We start from the raw sequence: 19,868 nt of genomic DNA, 5'->3' as shown, positions 1-19,868 counted from the left end.
CAGTATAAACAACCAGCTCCTGCAGAGTTTCTTGGCATTCAGAGCGCTATTAGTATTTTGAAGGTGAGAAATTCTTTGTGGAATTGCTGACAATTCTCAAAGAATGCTAGAAGTTGTAGTTTAAAGGAGACATATCCTATAAAAATGATGAATGTACCAGGGAATTATACTCCTCTAGATATAGAAGGATTGTGCTTAAAAAGTTGTGTTTCTGACTGATTTATTGAGAAATTCCACAAAACCCCCACTAGCCCCGCCCATCTGTTCCACTTCCTGCTGGCTGAATTCTCTGGATGAGCTGGGGAGCCGGCGGCCCTCCGTACCCTGCACTGTAGGATAGGAACCAATCAGCAGCTAGGCTGACCTGATAGGGAACTGAAGCCTCTCTGTGCTTGTGTGAGTGCAGGGCTGTGATTGGCTCTCCCCCTCCTACTGTGCTTCTGGCAGGGACCGTTAGGACACGCCCACTCTCCATTTCACACTGGAGGGAGAAGTGAGAGGATCTATAGGGAGCTCCAATAAAGGGGCCATTTTTACAGAGAGAATTTATTTTTAGCACAAAGTGAAACCAGCACCGGATATTATTCATAATTGCCTACAAAATTAGCGTTGCTCCCCATTTATCCAATATGTCTCCTTTAAAAGTGTTTGGAAGGAGGGCCCCTTTTCTACTTCAGTGTTATCATCTGACCCTCAGCTCTGAAGATATTCTTTGAGCAACAACATAAATTGTGCTACGAAAGGACTGTATTGGTCAGGGACATTCCTGTAACTAGCATAATTACTCTATAAATACAGAAGCTGACTGGGAAAAAAATATCTCTAGTAGAATGTAAAAGGTTTAAAAAATAAATTTGCAGTACATTTAGGGACCTCAAGACAGTGGGGCAAAGAGCCTTTTATGGTGATGAGCGAATCTGTCCGGTTTCGCCCAAAAATTAGGGAATCTGCTGAAAAATATACTTTTTAACACGGCAACATTTTTTATGCACAACTTTTTTTTCTTACTCCAAATGCATTAAAGTCAATGGGTTTTTATTTTTGCAGAGACTTTTTTGTCTCAGTGACATTTTTGACTTGGCAACATTTTTTTCTCTGTGACATTTCTGTCTTGGCAAAAAAATTCGCTGATGGCGAAATACAAAATTTCACTGCAAATCCATGCCTGGTGAAACAATTTGCTCATCATTAGCCATTAACATTTACACAACAGAATTGTGATACAAGGGTGATATTTTTGGTGATACGTTTCACCAACCCAATGATTTGCAAGAGTTTTCTGTGTACTAGTGCAAAGGTAAAACACCACACCACATTCCACTAAACAACTTCATCATGTATTTGTGATGTATGTGCATTAAACTTAAGATAAATACAGTTTGTGAACTGCAGTGACCGTATTTATAAATGAGCCTGGCCTGGAGGATAGTGATTGAAGTTGGTGGGTGTCCTGGGCCTGGTTCTGCTGCAGATCAACCCTAGTACCCTTGGCAAAGATATCTATTGTATTCAGTTAGTTACACCTTGTACATGATATTAATACTGTATAAAGTAGTAGCACAATGGCACAGTGAGTGGCATGGCAGCCTTGTTGCAGTGAAGTTTCCTTACAACCAGGGAACTATCTGCATGGAGTTTATATCTACTTTCTATGTATATGTAAGTTTTCTAAAAGGTGCTCTGCTTTTTTGTTTCTCCCAAAACTTATTCATAGACTTAACTGGCTCCTGAAGAAAGCAAGAGCGAAAATTAAATTGCAAACTCAACATGGACAGTCACTGTTATAACAGAATATTATTTGTAAACTGCTGCTCAGTATGCCGTTGGTTCCACATTAAAGTATAATATTAAAATATGACATATTTAGAGGCCAGTGGACGTTTATTTTTTACTTAAAATCTCTTTGACAACTCATATACAAGTCATCATATTAAGTTCAAACATGCTGAGTAGTGCTGAATAATATACATTATAAAGTATATTTTTATGTTACCATGCAACCATTCTTGTTTTGTGTTTGTAACATAAGCCACTCTATATTATATTCATAGGCACATAAATAGTGCTATAAGCTCACAAGATGTAAATCAAACTGATAGCAATTACATTTATGTACTCATTGTACATAACTGTCTTACATTATTTGCATAATTCAGATCATTTAATGTAAGAATAATGATAGTTTATTTATAAAGTGGCAGTATGATATGTTGTGGTGGGAAAGGCAAGCAAACAATGCAATGAGCAATTACAAAGAGAAGATACAGGCGGTTTAAGGTAGCAGCTGCCATTATCCCTCGGATTGGGACCCCAGAGACCCACCAGAAAACCTTAGACCCTAGGCCCACTCTCCAAACTATTTTTCCTTCTTTCCTCGCCCATCCTCTTTATTCTCCTAGTCCCTTTTATTTACATTCCAGCATCTATTCTTCCATCTATTTCTCCACTTTGTTCCCATTCATAAATAGAGAATAACCATGACCATAACAGACCAAATGGTCAGGAGCAGGAGGGTCCACTGACACCTGGGCCCACCAGGAGTTTTCCTGGTATCCTGGTAGGTCAGACACTGCATAGAATTGCCATCCATGAGGAGTGAATGGTCTTACTGGTTGTTTATTGTCAGATAATAGCCAGGTCCGGGCTGGGATGCAAAATAGGGCCTGGCATTTCAAGTGCACAGAAGCCCAAATAGCCCCCCACCAGCCCAATAAATTGTGACTATGGCAGCGCTTCTCAACCTGTTGGTCGCGACCCCTTTGGGGTTGCCTAAGACCAACGGGAAAACACATATTTCGATAGTCTTAGGAATAATTTTATGGTTGGGGGTCACCACAACATGAGGAACTGTATTAAAGGGTTGCGGCATTAGGAAGTTTGAGAACCACTGGTCTATGGCAACGTACAGCTGCCCTGCTGGCATTTGCCAGGATCCACAAATTGCAAGTCCTTGCTTGGTAGTAGCAAATGGAGCAATTTAAGTTGCAGCTAATTGGCAGAAACCGTTGGCCAAACACTCCTGTCCACCTATCACTGTTCTAATGCTGTTAAATGTAAAGCATCCTGGCTGACACATACAAAGTGATGATGGCAGACGTTCCATCTGTCACTCCTCCATCTGTGTCAGTCATGATGCTTTAGCTGCCGCTGTTTTCCTTTTGGATTAAAGCGCCTGTTTTGTGCCATAGGGTTTAGATGTAGATGGCGGATTATCACAGATCTAATTGCTTTCCCAAACATTCATTCCTAATTATGCCTGCATATTCCTTACTGATTATTACATACTACAAAACATTATTGGAAACAATAGCATGGAGATTCAAGTTCTCTTCCTTAAATGCTTGCCACACACATACCAACTGTTACATAAAACATGGTAATTCCTGAATAACTTGTTTAATTGGACCACATTTCATGGGCTAAAACAGAAAACCAGCTTACATGATAATTCACAATAGTATGCATCATCTATCTACCTAGAAAAGAACATCATTACACTTCTTTACAGTGATCTGATCAAATGGCCCCAGATTAGCACAAGTGGAGTATTTTTACGTTTGGCCTAAAAGAACAACATCCAATTTTGGATAACCAGAATTGCATCTAATGTATGTGGTATGCTTTAGGCTACATGGGTACTGTTAATAATGTCTTCTTACTATTATCAGTACTTGGTGAATGGTGTAGATTGTTTCAGAGCTATAAGCTCTCAATTGTACTATTAGCGAGGTGCTTTTCATTGGCAACCCTGGGCATTTCCCCCTAATGGATGATCTTATATCTCTGTATGGTAATTTGGGTGACCATGTTGGCCCTTTTGCTGTTACCCTTAGAGGAGAGGTGCTTCAAATAAAGCTTTAGCACACAACCTCAGAAATATTATTTTGCAGTAAAGTTAATATATTAATTTGTTCTTGCTGCTGTGAGTGACATTTCTTGGATGTTTCAGGTAGACACCTGTACTTGGTAAAATAAAACAGGGACCTGAACATAATTTCAAGCAACTTTGTAATATACATCATTGCAATAATATGCAGGCTTTTCATGATTTTTAAAGGAACAGTAACACCAAAAAATGAAAGAGCTTTAAAGTAATAAAAATATAATGCACTGTTGCCCTGCACTGGTAAAACTGGTGTGTTTGCTACAGTAACACTACTATAGTTTATATAATAAGCTGCTGTGTAGCCACGGGGGAAGCCATTCAAGCTGGAAAAAAGGAGAAAAGGCACAGGTTACATAGCAGATAACAGATAAGTTCTGTGGAATACAATAGTGTTTTATCTGTTATCTGCTATGTGCCTGTGCCTTTTCTCCTTTGAATGGCTGCCTCCATGGCTACATAGCAGCTTATTTATATAAATTATAGTAGACTTTCTGATGTAAACACACAACTTTTACCAGTGCAGGGCAGCAGCACATTATATTTTAGTTACTTTCATTGCACTATACACACATACACTTTCATTTTTTGGTGTTACTGTTCCTTTAATGTAATAATATGGTTTCGAACAATTACCTAACTACCTTCAAAAAAAATGTAACAGTAATCGACTGTCCTCGGCCTGCATCCTCCAAATCCCACAATGCCCTGCACACAACTTCAGATAAGGAAAGGAACATCACAGTGCAATGCATTGTGGGTTATGTAGTGCCTGCATGCTGTCTGTAAGCTGTGGAGAAGTTGTTCCAAGTTTTTACAAAAACATAAGTCCCTCCACCCCTGCCAGGATTTAAAATGATACAGAAAAAGAACAACTGTTTTGCAGCTGGATTAAACAAATAAAACTGGTATTTATTCATACTTCTTGAAGAAATAGATTACAGTGATGGGTATATTAAGGGTTTCTGTGTTGTGTGGGGTTCAGAAGCCGGAGTTCCTCTGTAAGTGACTGCCTGAAAAACCATATTCAGTATCTGTTGTTATATGTGAGTCAGTTTAATAGCAGTCTGGGATTGTTCCCCCTGGCAGAGTGTAATTAGAGTTGCCTTGTGTAGTTTCTGTGGTACAGGATGGGGGCCGACTCCAGGGTAATGGAATTGCGCAAGGTTGGACTGTTTCTGCATAGTAAATGCTTGAACACAGAGCCCAGCCCAAAGACAGGGCGCCACTGTACTTTGTACTCAAGCGAGGAACAACCATGAACATTATCACTGAAGTATTCAGTGGCATACAGTGAACTAGAAATGCACAGTGAGCTGCCAAAAAACAAAAGCAAAATAGTCCAACAACTAGCTAATGTACATGTTCTCCCATGTGAAAAAAGGTGTTCTGTAAGTATTTTTGTAAATGGTTTAATGTCTGGCATATTAACCCTTTAAGTGCCAGACAAGTTTCACACTTAAATTGTGTTCTTAGGCAGCCATTTTTGGTATGTTTTGTGCTTTTTTGTTTTGGGGGGTGTGTGTGTTTAATTTACCTACAATAAATTAATTGCAAATTGCTTGCATTTTTCTGTAACACAGAGAGTGAATTCACAAACTCGAAAATTGATCAATAAGCCCTTGACTGTATATAATTGTTCTAAATCATTTTTATTATACTGTATGTGCAGGTATGGGACCCGTTATCCGAAATGCTCGGGACCTGGGGTTTTCTGGCTCCTTCCATAATTCTCCTACATTAGGTCTACTAAAAAAATATTTAAACAGTAATTAAACCCAATATGATAGTTTTGGCTCTAATGAGGATTAATTATATCTTAGGTGGGATCAAGTACAAGGTATAGTTTTATTATTACAGAGAAAAACTAAATCATTATTAAAAGTGTGAATTAATTGATTACAATGGAGCCTATGGGAGATACAGTGGTGTGAAAAACTATTTGCCCCCTTCCTGATTTCTTATTCTTTTGCATGTTTGTCACACAAAATGTTTCTGATCATCAAACACATTTAACTATTAGTCAAAGATAACACAAGTAAACACAAAATGCAGTTTTTAAATGAGGGTTTTTATTATTTAGGGAGAAAAAAAATCCAAACCTACATGGCCCTGTGTGAAAAAGTAATTGCCCCCTGAACCTAATAACTGGTTGGGCCACCCTTAGCAGCAATAACTGCAATCAAGCGTTTGCGATAACTTGCAACGAGTCTTTTACAGCGCTCTGGAGGAATTTTGGCCCACTCATCTTTGCAGAATTGTTGTAATTCAGCTTTATTTGAGGGTTTTCTAGCATGAACCGCCTTTTTAAGGTCATGCCACAACATCTCAATAGGATTCAGGTCAGGACTTTGACTAGGCCACTCCAAAGTCTTCATTTTGTTTTTCTTCAGCCATTCAGAGGTGGATTTGCTGGTGTGTTTTGGGTCATTGTCCTGCTGCAGCACCCAAGATCGCTTCAGCTTGAGTTGACGAACAGATGGCCGGACATTCTCCTTCAGGATTTTTTGGTAGACAGTAGAATTCATGGTTCCATCTATCACAGCAAGCCTTCCAGGTCCTGAAGCAGCAAAACAACCCCAGACCATCACACTACCGCCACCATATTTTACTGTTGGTATGATGTTCTTTTTCTGAAATGCTGTGTTACTTTTACGCCAGATGTAACGGGACACGCACCTTCCAAAAAGTTCAACTTTTGTCTCGTCGGTCCACAAGATATTTTCCCAAAAGTCTTGGCAACCATTGAGATGTTTTTTAGCAAAATTGAGACGAGCCATAATGTTCTTTTTGCTTAAAAGTGGTTTGCGCCTTGGAAATCTGCCATGCAGGCCATTTTTGCCCAGTCTCTTTCTTATGGTGGAGTCGTGAACACTGACCTTAATTGAGGCAAGTGAGGCCTGCAGTTCTTTAGATGTTGTCCTGGGGTCTTTTGTGGCCTCTCGGATGAGTTGTCTCTGCGCTCTTGGGGTAATTTTGGTCGGCCGGCCACTCCTGGGAAGGTTCACCACTGTTCCATGTTTTTGCCATTTGTGGATAATGGCTCTCACTGTGGTTCGCTGGAGTCCCAAAGCTTTAGAAATGGCTTTATAACCTTTACCAGACTAATAGATCTCAATTACTTTTGTTCTCATTTGTTCCTGAATTTCTTTGGATCTTGGCATGATGTCTAGCTTTTGAGGTGCTTTTGGTCTACTTCTCTGTGTCAGGTAGCTCCTATTTAAGTGATTTCTTGATTGAAACAGGTGTGGCAGTAATCAGGCCTGGGGGTGACTACAGAAATTGATATTGAAATTGAAAATTGAAATTGATAAACCACAGTTAAGTTATTTTTTAACAAGGGGGGCAATCACTTTTTCCATGTAGATTTGGAGTTTTTTTTCTCCCTTAACGTAAACCTTCATTTAAAAACTGCATTTTGTGTTCAATTATGTTATCTTTGACTAATAGTTAACGGTTTTTGATGAGCAGAAACATTTAAGTGTGACAAACATGCAAAAGAATAAGAAATCAGGAAGGGGGCAAATAGTTTTTCACACCACTGTACAAGGCAACAAAAAGCAAAGGCACTCAGGGCTACAAGGGAACAACCCTTTAAAAATTTATTGCGGAGGTGCAACGTTTTGGAGCAAACCTAGCCCCTTTATCAAGCAAAGGGGCTAGGTTTGCTCCGAAACGTTGCACCTCCGCAATAAATTTTTAAAGGGTTGTTCCCTTGTAGCCCTGAGTGCCTTTGCTTTTTGTTGCCTTGCAGTTTTGGGAGGGTGCTGATCCCTCTAGCAGTGTGCACCGGACGTTCAAGTTTGGAGAGCTAGGGTGTGCGGAAACGGTCTCTGTTGTGCCTATGGGAGATGGCCTTTCTGTAATTTGCAACTTTCTAGATAATGGATTTCCGGATAAGGGGTCTGATACCTGTACTACTCTATGGTACAGTCCTCTGCTGACAGAGAGAAACTGCTGACTGAAGTTCACCAAAACACTGCCGAATAAACCAAAAAGTTGTCTGGGAGTAACTATAAAGTATCAACCAAAATGCAAATCAGTCAAAAGACTGGGTCAAGTGTGACCCACACCTGAAAGCTGTGAAGGGGAAGCAACTTAGCAATCATGCTAAATAACATAATTCTTTGCCATTAATTTTGGCCTCAAAATTCCTGCATTGTAAGGATGCCTTGCAGTTTTAGTGTACAATCACAATATGGCTATCTCTTGGCTTGGATATTTCCAGGATACAGTTAGCGGTGTCCATTTGCCCTGTCTCTATATTGATCTCAGTAATCTATTTGAATCACTGTATGTATCACTGTATAAATGTAAACTCCAAAAGTATTCAGGTTAAGTTTACATTGATTGATTTTTGGGTTTAAATGCCCTTTAAAGGAGACATGGCACAATAATTTTTTAAAGCAAATATTTTATTCTCCTTTAGACCACAGAGTCAGTTTGGAGCCTTTCTGGTTGACCCAGATAAAATAGAGAAATGAATGCTGATGTCAGGCTGTATGCAGATCCCCTTTATTCATTTTGTGCACAACACATTAGCTTGCAGCTTAACGTGAATGATCTGCGCATAGACTTCAGCCTGTAAGAAGATCTTTTGTTTTCAGCCTGCCCATGATATGTGAACCTGTAGCCAGCTGCTCAAAGCTGCTCTCTGCAACACAACTATAGCCTCTGTGATTCCTTCATTTCTCACTCCTGTGAAAAGAAAAAGATAGCTCATTTGTTTTATGGACACAGCTTACAGGGACAATATCATGATAAAAAGACATGTTTTTATTTTTGTCTTAGTGTTAAGAAAATAATAGTAGCTTTGGAAAAATTTAGGTTTGAAAAGGTTTAGTAATTGTTGGGCTGGCATGGTTGGATACGTTGCCTTCCTTTCTTTCAGAAAGCAACTGTTCTGTCATGCTTTATGGCTAAAATAATTCAGCTGACTGCTAACATCTGACATCTATTGCCCGTGTTTGTAGACTGTAGAAATTAATATATACTATATACTTTTAGTGTTGTAAAGGTTGTGCCTCTGGCACATTCAGTACTTTAACCTTTGTGGTGCCCTCTGGGACAAACATAGTGGTCACATAAAATACCCTTTGCCTGAGATGTCAACGAATCCCATGTTATTAAGAGATAATGATCTACTCCAGCCATTTTTAAGACCATGTTTCATGTTACCATTTAGTGTAGGAAGGAAAAGGTATATAAAAAATTCAGGACTGGGTCATTCCCACCATGGGTGTCTGTATGATCCCTGCTTCACACTTGCAAAAGATATTTTGATCACAGAAAAAGCCTGTGACTGAGAAGAAATTGGATTTGATTTGACATTTCTCCAGAATCCAGATGATATTAGGTGGTATGGATAGAAGAAAGACAATGTTTGTGCAGGGTCTAGTTGATTTATAACCAGCATCCAGTGTATTCTTACCTGTCATTTTATCTACAATCAGGGATGCTGCTGCCATGAGGCAAGTTCAGAAACTCACCTCAGGTAGCAGCACCCAGCAAGTTACTGGTGGCAGCAAAAAGTCACTCCTGGTAAGTTAAATACAAAATCAGATTTTTCCCATTAATAAACAAAGGAGGGTGAGGGTTGGCAAGGAGCCTCGGGATGGCGCTGTTTACAATGCCATTTACATTTTTTGTTATTCACCCTGTTGATGTTTTAACATTTAGGGCTGTGGCACATGGGGAGATTAGTCACCCGCGACAAATCTCACTTGTCACGGACGACTAATCTCCCCGATATGCCATCTCACCGGCGATTTACATTCTCGCCAGTGGGATAGAAATTCGAGACATGGGAGATTTGTCAATTGGCAGCAAGTGCTGTTAAATGAGCATTAAGGGACACGCTCTTGCATCCCTAGAAAAAATAAAAACTTCCATGTAGTATGGACATATGAAAATGCTACTCTTTTATGTTGCTAGAAATGCTAAAAGAGTATATATATATATATATATATATATTTTTTTTTTTTTTTTTTTTTATTAAAACTGAACACCCCAATGCAGAAAATACATTTCAGTACAGGTATGGGATTATGACAAAATGATTGCATGTACTGTCGGGTACAGGAACCGCTGGCATTTAGTGTTGGCTTTTTCGGACTGCAAAGTGTTTGTCAAGACTTCCTAATTATACACAGCCTTGGATTTTAAAAGAAAATGTGTATGAAAGAATATGTGTATGAAAAATCGGCAGGATATTTTTGGCATGCAGTTATGAGAAACTGAGTCATTTGTAGTGTTTTCCAACCTGTCTGGCTTCAGAAACTTTTCTACCCTTGCCTAAGGCCACGGTCACACCAGGCTGAATCAGCTCCTACACTCAGATCAGACTACACCTGTGCCTGCACCCAGAGCCACTGCATTGACTGGGGTGCAAGCACATGGAACAGATTTCCTCACTTAAATGCATACTTGAGCATTTTTGCACTGAAATCTGCTCCATGTGCTTGCATCCAGGCCGACACATTGGCTCCCGGTGCAGGCACAGGGGAAGGCTGATTTGAGTGTTGGGCTGATTCTTGGCTTGCATTTATAAGCTGTCTGAGAATCAGCCTAGTATGTCATGGCCTAATAGTACTATATTTACCTACATGCATGCATGATATGTGTTTTGTGTATCAGGTTACAGTTTCTTAAATGTGAAATGTACTGTTGTATTCATTTCATGCTGTACTACAAAGGTGCCCTCTGGATGGGACTTGCCACCAATCACATTGCCTTTATATAAATTGCTTTAAGAGGAGACTTTCACCTTGTAGTATGATTTATAGAAATTTTCAGTTGGGCATATTTTTTAAGTTTATGGGCTTTGAGTTATTCTCTGTTGTTCTGCAGCTCTCCATTATGAGGGAATCTATTGTGCCACAACGATATTTATAGCTAATTTACTGGTTTGTAAATGCAAAAAAATGAATGTATAGGGGATTTATTAACATTCAAACTGGACTTTTACTTTTAAATTGCTTTTGCGGTAAAAATTGTGAAATGAAATTTAAATTTCTAAAACTAGAATTTTTGATATTTATTCATCGGCACTGCTATGAGGTGAGGTAAGAAACTCGCCTCCAGCGGGTTAAGTTACCAGGGGTGGCAAAAAGCTGCTCCTAGTAACTTTAAGAGCCAAAGTTCAGATTTTTAAATTTGAATTTTGGCTCTTATAATGCAGAGAGCATTACTGCATGCTCTGCACTAATGACTCCCTCCCCTTTGCCCCCTCTGATGCATAATAGGTTGAGGGGGGGCACATTGCCTTGGCCGCCTCAGGGCAATGCTAGGGGCCGAAATGCCGCTGAAAATTGGAAAAAGTCACTCCAGATATATAATGGAAATTCACTGCATATATTAAGTGAATTGAACAATCAAAAGTGCTTATACATCAGCCCAATGCAGTGTATCACACCCACACGATGTGTCCAAAGTAAATGCTCACCAGATTTGATTAAAATAAGAGCATGTAGAGAAGTCAATTCGGCTATTGATTGCAGTGTATCCTTAGTCCTCAGAGTATATGGAATGAAGAGGAATCGAAAATAGTATAAAATCGTTTAATATATAAAATAAAGCCCCTGCACAATGCAGGCTACTTACAGTGTGAAGCAGTATATCAGACACAACAAAAAGCCCAATGTTTGGCTCCTGAGGAAGCGTGCCGTGAGCATGCGAAACGCGTTGGGCTTTTTGTTGTGTCTGATATATTGCTTCACACTGTAAGTAGCTTGCAGTCGTGATAGGTTTCCCTGTCTTTTTCTGTACTCTGCCTGTGTGTGCTATAATTTGCCTGCCCTATGCTGCCTGTGTGTGCCATACTCTGCATACCTGTGTGTGCCCTGCTCTGCCTGTGTGTCCAGTACTCTGCCTGTCCTACACTGCCTGTGTGTGCCATATTCTGCTTGCCCAATGTTGTCTGTGTGTACCATACTCTGCCTGCCCTGCTCTGCCTGTGTGTGCCATACTCTGCCTGCCCTACACTGCCTGTGTGTACCATGCTCTGCCTGCCCTATGCTGACTGTGGGTCCCATACTCTGCCTGCCCTGCTCTGCCTGTGTGTGCCATACTGTGCCTGCCCTATGCTGCTTGTGTGTGCACTACTCTGTCTGCCCCATGCTGCCTATGTTGCTTGTGTGTCCCATACTCTGGCTGCCCTACACTGCCTGCATGTGCCATACTCTGCCTGTCCTGTGCTACCTGTGTGTGCCATACTCTGCCTGCCCTATGCTGCCTGTGTGTGCCGTGCCCTGCCTGTGTGTCCAATACCCTACACTTCCTGTGTGTGCCATACTCTGCCTGCCCTGTGCTACCTGTGTGTGCCATACTCTGGCTGCCCTATGCTGCCTGTATGTGCCATACTCTGCTGCCCTATGCTGCCTGTGTGTGCCATACTCTGCCTGCCCTACACTGCCTGTGTGTGCCATACTCTGCCTGTCCTATGCTGCCTGTGTGTGCCATTCTCTGTCTGCCCTACACCGCCTATGTGTGCCATACTCTGCCTGCACTATGTTGTCTGTGTGTCCCATACTCTGCCTGCCCTGATCTGTGTGTGTCAAACTCTGCCTGCCCTATGCTGTCTGTGTGTGCCTTACTCTGTCTGCCCTATGTTGTCTGTGTGTGCCATACTCTGTCTGCTCTATCCTGCTTGTGTGTGCCATACTCTGCCTGCCCTATGCTGCCTGTATGTGCCATACTCTGCCAGCCCTATGCTGCCTGTGTGTGCCATACTCTGCCTGCCCTATGCTGCCTATGTGTGCCATACTCTGCCTACCTGTGTGTGCCATATTCTGCCTGCCCTATTCTACCTGTGTGCCATACTCTGTCTGCCCTATCCTACCTTAGGGTTGCCACCTTTTTAATATGAATTTACGGGTGTGCTACCACCATTCATGTGGGTATGGTCTCAAAAATGTTTGCGTTAACGTGGCGTCATTTAAAGTGGGCGTGGTTTTAAATAGGACGTAGTAAAAATTACTTTCATTATTGGCCCTCCACCACATAGGCTAGAAAAATTCTGGCCTTCGGTACCACAGAAGTTGCACAGCACTGCACTAGAGAGATCCATACAGCAGCTTGCAGTAAAAAGGCAATTCAATTGTAAAGAACAAATAAGCCTGCTTTGTTTCCAATGAAAACCAACACATTTTCTTCTTATAGAACATATTCTGTTACTATATCAAGTAACCAAAATGTGCCCACAACTGCTGACAAGAAAGGATGTTTGGAGAAGTAGTTGTAGTTTGACTATCTTGGTACAGAGGCTCTTAGGGCTACATTTGAGGCTAGAAAAAGTTGTTTTTTATTTAGCTATAGTGTTTTTTTAATAACAAAATTTGCTGGTTTTATTTCCAGCCAAAATCACAAAACGTTTACTGCTCATGAAACCAGAGCTATAGAGAGGCTGCTTTATCCGAACAGATAAGCCATTGTGCCCGCTGCAGCTCTGCCCGCAAGGACTACAATGCTGAAAGCACAGCTGTGTCACTGCAACTCTGACTCCGAGCAGTCAATAGAAAATGATCCTTTATTTTCACTTGATGGGGGCTTACATTTCTGCAGAATGAAATATTAAGCCTGCCAAATATTCGCCATAATTGCTTTACTGGATTACATACAGATAGATATTTGATGGTTGATGTAGGAAGCATAGGGCCTCTAACAGGGATATCAGACCGCCACCTGTTGATCCTCTATTACCAACATCGTTTAAAGGCATTGAAAAGGTATTGTAAGCAATTTTCCATATACATGATTAAACATTTTCAGTGGTTTATTAGCTATATGTAAATATAATTGCAGCTGAAAGCGGAGTTTGGTCAACTGCACTGCTGGTTCTGCCTTCTGAATTCTGCTATTTGAATTCTCCACAGTGCTTCACATGCTTCTTCACGGGTCCATCAGTTGGCTTCTGAAACATTGTTTTTAACAGCCACAATCAGTAGTGCAGAAAGTAGCATTAGATTGGGTTGAACAAAAGACCAGAGTCCATCAAGTTCAACCCTTCCAAGTAAACCCAGCACACACAACCTATACTGACTATGTACTCTCACATACATAACTATATATGTATATATATATATATATACAAACATTAATACTAACTGTAGTCTTTAGTATCACAATAGCCTTGGATTCTATGCTTGTTCAAGAACTCATCCAGGCCCCTCATAAAGCATGGCTAATGATAAAATTACTCATACATTTTCTTATTACTGGTAAATTTTTTGTCATGCTATGTGCATTGTTCACCTATTGCACGGGTCGGCAACCCGCGGCTCGTTTTGGCCTTAGGTGCGGCTCCGGTGCAGCGAGCAGCACCTGAAAAGCCACTGAAAGACTAGTGACTAGTCTTTCAGTGGCTTTTCAGGCGCTGCTCGCCGCGGAGGATGATGTGTGTGCTGCCGCTGGCCGGCAGCCTATCAGAGATGACGTCATTGCGCCGCCAGACGCGGTTTTGCGGCTCCAAGTTTTTTTTTCTTTTGGAAAACGGGTCCAAGTGGCTCTTTATGTATTAAAGGTTGCAGACCCCTGACCTATTGGAAAAGGTTTTCTTTGCGTAGGTCACTTTGCAGGCATTAAGAAACAGCTATCACTAGGAGGTACAGAAACAGACCAGGCATAGGACAAAGAAAAACATGTTTACCTGCTTACAGTACCTAATAGACACTTACAACACTCACTGTGTCTAACAGTCAAGATGATTTTACCTGTGTGAGCTCCATTTACCATGAACCTCCATGTACCATGTGTAAACCCCACAATCCAAAAATAGACCAAAAACTTAAAGCTCCCATGACTATAACACTCCTGAGATTTTAAAGCTGTATTTATAAAAGATTTTCTTTAGTGGAATTCAAGTAGGCAAAATTAGTTATTTTGGTTAAGCAAAACACACAAAAGTTATATTTTGTATCACTAAGTAAAATGTTTATTTTGAGTTTTCTGCCCCTTGAAGGATTGATATTTGAAGACTTTTTGCATAATACAGACTCTGTTGCATTAGAAGGTGTAGAGGGTGCATCAAACCTACCTGCCTCTCTGCACAGCTCTGTCCTCTGATGTAATGCTGTAACCAACTCTTCAGGTCACTATGATGAATAAGCATGATTGCTTCTATTAAGGAAGCAGTGATGATGAAATACTGTTGGGAAGGCTGTAATACTTGCTCAGTTGTCAAATGCACACATTTGCAGGACATTGCAACATAAACATGAAGTTAGTGGGGACATATTTTTCTTGCCATTCCTGTTACAACAGTTTATAATCCTGGAATTATCCTTTGTGCCATTGTATAGCTTATGTTTATAGAGACTAATATCAGCTCCTTGACCTGAAAGCATCTCTTGACTGGGAAAGATAAAACATTGCTGAGGTATTTAAAATATTCTTTTATGAGACCTTGAGCCGTGTTAGAGTGGATTTGTATGAATTAAGTCTATAATTCTATTAACAGATTGTTTGTTAAAAGGGAACTCTGCCCAAACACAACTTAAAGGAGACATATCATATAAAAATTAAGAATGTACCAGTGAATTATACTCCTCTAAATATAGAAGGATTGTGCTTAAAAAAAGGATAATCACAGTGCAATGCATTGTGGGTTATGTAGTTCCTGTATGCTGTATATGGTGTAAGCTGTGGAAAAGTTGTTACATTTTGTAACATAAATTTTTTAGTCCCTCCTCCCCTGCAAGAATTTCAAGTGATGCAGAAAGATAAGAACTAGTTTGCAGCAGGATTTTAGCATAAAAAAATGGTAGCTATACATACTCTTTGAAGGAACAGATAACTGATATATTAGGGGTTTTTGTGTCTGTGTTGTGTTGTTTAACAAATTTTGGTTTCTGGAGTTCCCCTTTAAGGTGGCCATACACTGAAGGATACTTGTTGCATTATGACCTATTGGTCCACAGATACTACACATAGTATGGTCAACTCTCTATTATTTTTCTATTGTTTATGTTCAATGCAGGAAGTAAAGAGGTACTGCAGCTGCATCAAACACTATCAAGATATTGCTGCCAAGGCTGTGATTAGTGGACACAGGGAAGTCCACTAGAAGTTAAATGGCAGAGCTTGTTGGGTAGTAGGTGGTCCTCATTCAAATCATGGGCATATTTTGGGTGTAATGGGGCATGGTCCTATGTGTAATCCAGCATGTAATTTTTCAGTTGGAAATGTACACTGCCCAGGAGGCCAAGGCACACTTTGGAACATGAAGAAAATTGTGTGATATCCATCTCTGCAAATGGATGTCAATATTATTGAATTTGTCTCTTTATAGACATGGTAACTGTTCTGATCAGGTGAGTACTGCTTCAAAATGCTGACAGTTTTCTGGGTGGTAATGGCTCAACCTGCAGGTACATCAGCTGGGTCAGCAAGCTATATAATGGGGGAGGTGTCATACTGCTTGCACAACATAACTATTGTTCATAGATGCTTTATCAAGAACACACAGATTTTTGTCACCATTATGAGGGCTTTTGGTAATAAAAAAAGACTACAAAATCTGTATTTTTAGAATAAAATTGCATTCAAATCAGTACCGCAATGGTTAGCAGGAATTTGTTCTCTGGATACTCCTGTCTCCTTCCACATTCCATAAATATACAAGAAATTTAACTGGTCCCTGATAATTGTAATAGGATTTGATTGTAAGCTTCATTGTATCAGAGGCTTATATAAAGGAACAAGCTTTGTAAAGTGCTGCATAAATGAGTCTGTGGTACAAGAATAAAGAACATTTTAAAAAATGTAAACAATTTCATTTTTTCAACCTACTTTGGGAGATTTCTGTAAGCAAATGCCACAAGTGTCAAATATTGTTGCACAAAAGAAAATTATAAATACATTAAAACAGGAATTCAGGATATCCTGCTGTGTGCATGGACATTAGTCAGTGGATTGTGCATGTCAGAGTGGTCAGTCAGTGGTTATTATTTCAGTAATATCTCTTACTGGCTTGTTATACAGTATATTCCATTGCGATTAGGCAATGGAATATATAACAAGCCAGTAAGAGAAGCTGGTGTACTAGCTTCACCATTTACTACTGCCACTACTTCTCAGACTAATTTATGTTTGTGGCACGGATAAGCAGTCTGTGTGCTTTTAGGTGTTGCAGGACATTTCTTACTCAGGCAAATGGATTTCTATAAGGTTACTAGGTTCACATATCAAACTCATTCAAGCTTCTAAAGGCTGGGTTCACGTGGTTGCCTTTTGTCACAGTAACAAAAAGCCACAAGAACTCATTTAAATGCAGGGACAACTGTTGAGGTGACAGCCTGTTTCAGATGAAAGAGCTTCATGTTTTGCTGACATGGTTTGTCACTGCATTTAAACAAAGACAGCAGTGCCAACCTAATAGCCATGGGCTAATGTAATAAATGTGTCAACAGTTACACCAGGTCGTTTTACTCATAGCAACCATTGAGCACGTAGATTTTGTTAAGTCACCTGTTTGGAAGCAAACATCTGATTGGTCTCTATGTGTCACTAGAACATTTACAGTCATCAAGAAGTGTCATCAAGATGAAATAGGAATAAAATCTTCATTGCACCCGAAAAGTCATTGACTGAACAAATTCATCTGAATACCACTTTTTAGGGCTGTGACACACTGGGAGATTAGTCACCGTGCGACAAAACTCCCTTGTCGCGGGCGACTAATCTCCCTGAAATGCCATCCCACTGGCTAGAATGTAAATCGCCGGTGGGATGGCATACACGGCAGCGCGATTTGCCAAAGTTGCAGAAGTTTCCGCTCAAGGCAACTTCCGCGACTTCGGCAAATCACGCTGCAGTGTATGCCATCCCACCGAGGATTTACATTCTAGCTGGTGGGATGGCATTTCGGGGAAATTTGTCACACGGCGACTAATCTCCCCACAACCCTTAAGCCACCTTAGGCCAAAATTTTTTTGTGATATCAAGACGTTTCACTCCATCTTTTTCAGTGTGATGGAATTAATGCAAGCAAAAAAGCAAAATGTCTTGAATAATAACTATAATCTTCTAACAGCTTTGAGAGGCAACTTCAAGCCACCTCACAAAGCCAAAACAACACATATGTTTTCCCATCAGCAATTTGCATTATTGCCAGTGGGAAAGCATTTGCAGAAGATTATTTACCTGCGGTAGAGGACATTTATCTCAGGTGACTAATCTCCTCTGGTAGTCACTGACCAAAAAACTACTTGCCCTGTGAGGCTACAATTTAGGCTACTTTATCCTGAGTCTTGTAATCTAGTAATTACTCTGTACTTGGCATAACCCGTTTAAGTCAATGGAACAAACTGGTGTGAATAGTACTTTTAAAATACGCACCATTGGTCAGTGATGGTTTTCTCATGTTACACTACAAGATATGCCACAATTTTTCCTATCAACACTTTGGCGCTAAATCTTTAAACAGTAAATACATAAATACACAGGATTTTACATGCTGTACTGTGTGGTTGTTTGGTATGATTTAAAACCACGTGGGTGCTGCAGTGTAAGAAACTTGAATTTGCAGATGCTCCTTATTGGGGGTCTGTGTGTATGGCCATCATACAGTAGTCCTCTATTTGGTCTGTGGGCCTTTGGTCAGATACCTTGAATGCTGGCCACTGCATGAATTGTGTAGTGTTAAGGTGGCCAAAAATAGGCAGTGGAATAGCTACTACTGCTGGGCTAGGGGTGGCATGACTGCACTCCCACATACCACAATACAACTGAAATAGCCTTTTGAGTAAGGAGAATGGCAGGTACAAGGGCAAGTTTGCACCCAGGCCCATGGGGGGGCTATTGTTACATTTCTGGTCTAAACTGCTCCTAGTTGGCCATACAGACACATGTACAGATTGTCTTACCAAATCAGGCCACATATGGCTAGCTTAAGAAAGTGTGTATTTGCAGTGCCTGTTGCAGAATATAAAAAGTTACATGTCTGGAACACAAATGCTTATTTGTCCACCCTGGCATATATAGGAGTAGAAAGAACAGCAACAAAAGGAAGTGCTGTGACTTAAAACGGAGGAGATGGTTTGAAGAGAATGTGTGGGACACAGGTGCACATAGTTGTACACTGCGTGGGTGTTAGTAGAAGATTAGGGAGCGATTGGTTTAACAGGAGGAAAGATAATGGTGCAGACTCAAAGCATGACAAGCTCCTGAGACAGTACAAGGTCGGTAAGAGTTCTGAAGCACATGAACATACTGTGCCTCCGTGCGGAGCAGCAGCGTTTTCCCCCTGCTATAAATCTGCTTCAGCACAGGGGGCGGGCCCTGCGCGTTGTGTAATGGTACAGCCCATGGCTCCCCTCCCTCTCGCACTCTCACTGCTGCCGTTTTTTTCATGTTGTTGTTGCAAGCTGTGAGCTCAGCTGATGAGTCAGAGCCATGCAGTCATTCCACTCTGCACCCAGCAGCTACTGCCTTTGCACAGCAAGACCCAGGGAGAAAACGCTCTTACCTTGTAGCTGAAGCACGCTTGTGAAATCTGGGACGCACCCTTTACTCCGCGGCGAGTCGCAGAGGTCAGAAGTCAGTCGCGGGAGCAGACTTTTGCAGGCAGCGTTTAGATTATTTGCACGGAAGTACAACTTTGGGTGTGTGTTGCTGGTGTGAGACGGGAAGGAGAGGCAATTGGATATGTCTAGCTCGGCCGTAGCTTTGTTTGCTGGAACTTGGTGAGTAAGTGAGAGAGGGCTGGGGTGCATGTGGCAGGGGAGCTCCGCACGCTGTCAGCAGCTTTCTGTAGTGGGAGTCGGACTCAGCACATTGCGTGGCTGGAGTGCGGGTCTGGCCTGTCCTGCTGCAGTCAGCATGGGGTGCAGGGAGAGTCAAGCCTGTGGTTACTAACAGGAAAATGACTTTGTAGAAACTGCTGCCCCCCCAACTGGTATTCAACAAACAGTTCTGAGCAGCCCCTGTCTCATACACGCTCAGCGATTCCAACAGCACTGATAAAGCAGAAGGCTGGGCATACCTGTAC

The 19,868-nt window shown here is 41.0% G+C and overlaps 1 protein-coding gene and 1 long non-coding RNA gene across 4 annotated transcripts in view; one reads left to right on the top strand and one right to left on the bottom strand.

Moving 5' to 3' along the window:
- The window catches only part of mideas (mitotic deacetylase associated SANT domain protein), a 55,161-nt gene that overhangs the window by 867 nt on the left and 34,426 nt on the right, over window positions 1-19,868 (top strand). The window contains exon 1 of one of the 3 annotated variants that reach the window (XM_002933719.5): window positions 19,157-19,563. The exons of 1 other annotated variant lie outside the window; for it this stretch is intronic. The gene's annotated coding sequence lies outside the window, so the exon portion shown is untranslated. Of the gene's footprint in view, window positions 1-19,156; window positions 19,564-19,868 lie in introns of those variants that run through there. One more of the 3 variants, XM_004917232.4, reaches the window with a different exon arrangement.
- LOC108648347 lies at window positions 8,281-19,434 on the bottom strand. The gene is made up of 2 exons (XR_001925149.2): window positions 19,347-19,434; window positions 8,281-8,581 (listed from the first exon to the last, which is right to left on the bottom strand). It is a non-coding gene; the product is annotated as an uncharacterized LOC108648347 (long non-coding RNA).

Source organism: Xenopus tropicalis, chromosome 8 (genome assembly GCF_000004195.4).
Source record: "Xenopus tropicalis strain Nigerian chromosome 8, UCB_Xtro_10.0, whole genome shotgun sequence".
Taxonomy (NCBI): Eukaryota; Metazoa; Chordata; class Amphibia; order Anura; family Pipidae; genus Xenopus; species Xenopus tropicalis.
This window is presented reverse-complemented; position numbering and strand designations above follow the sequence as displayed.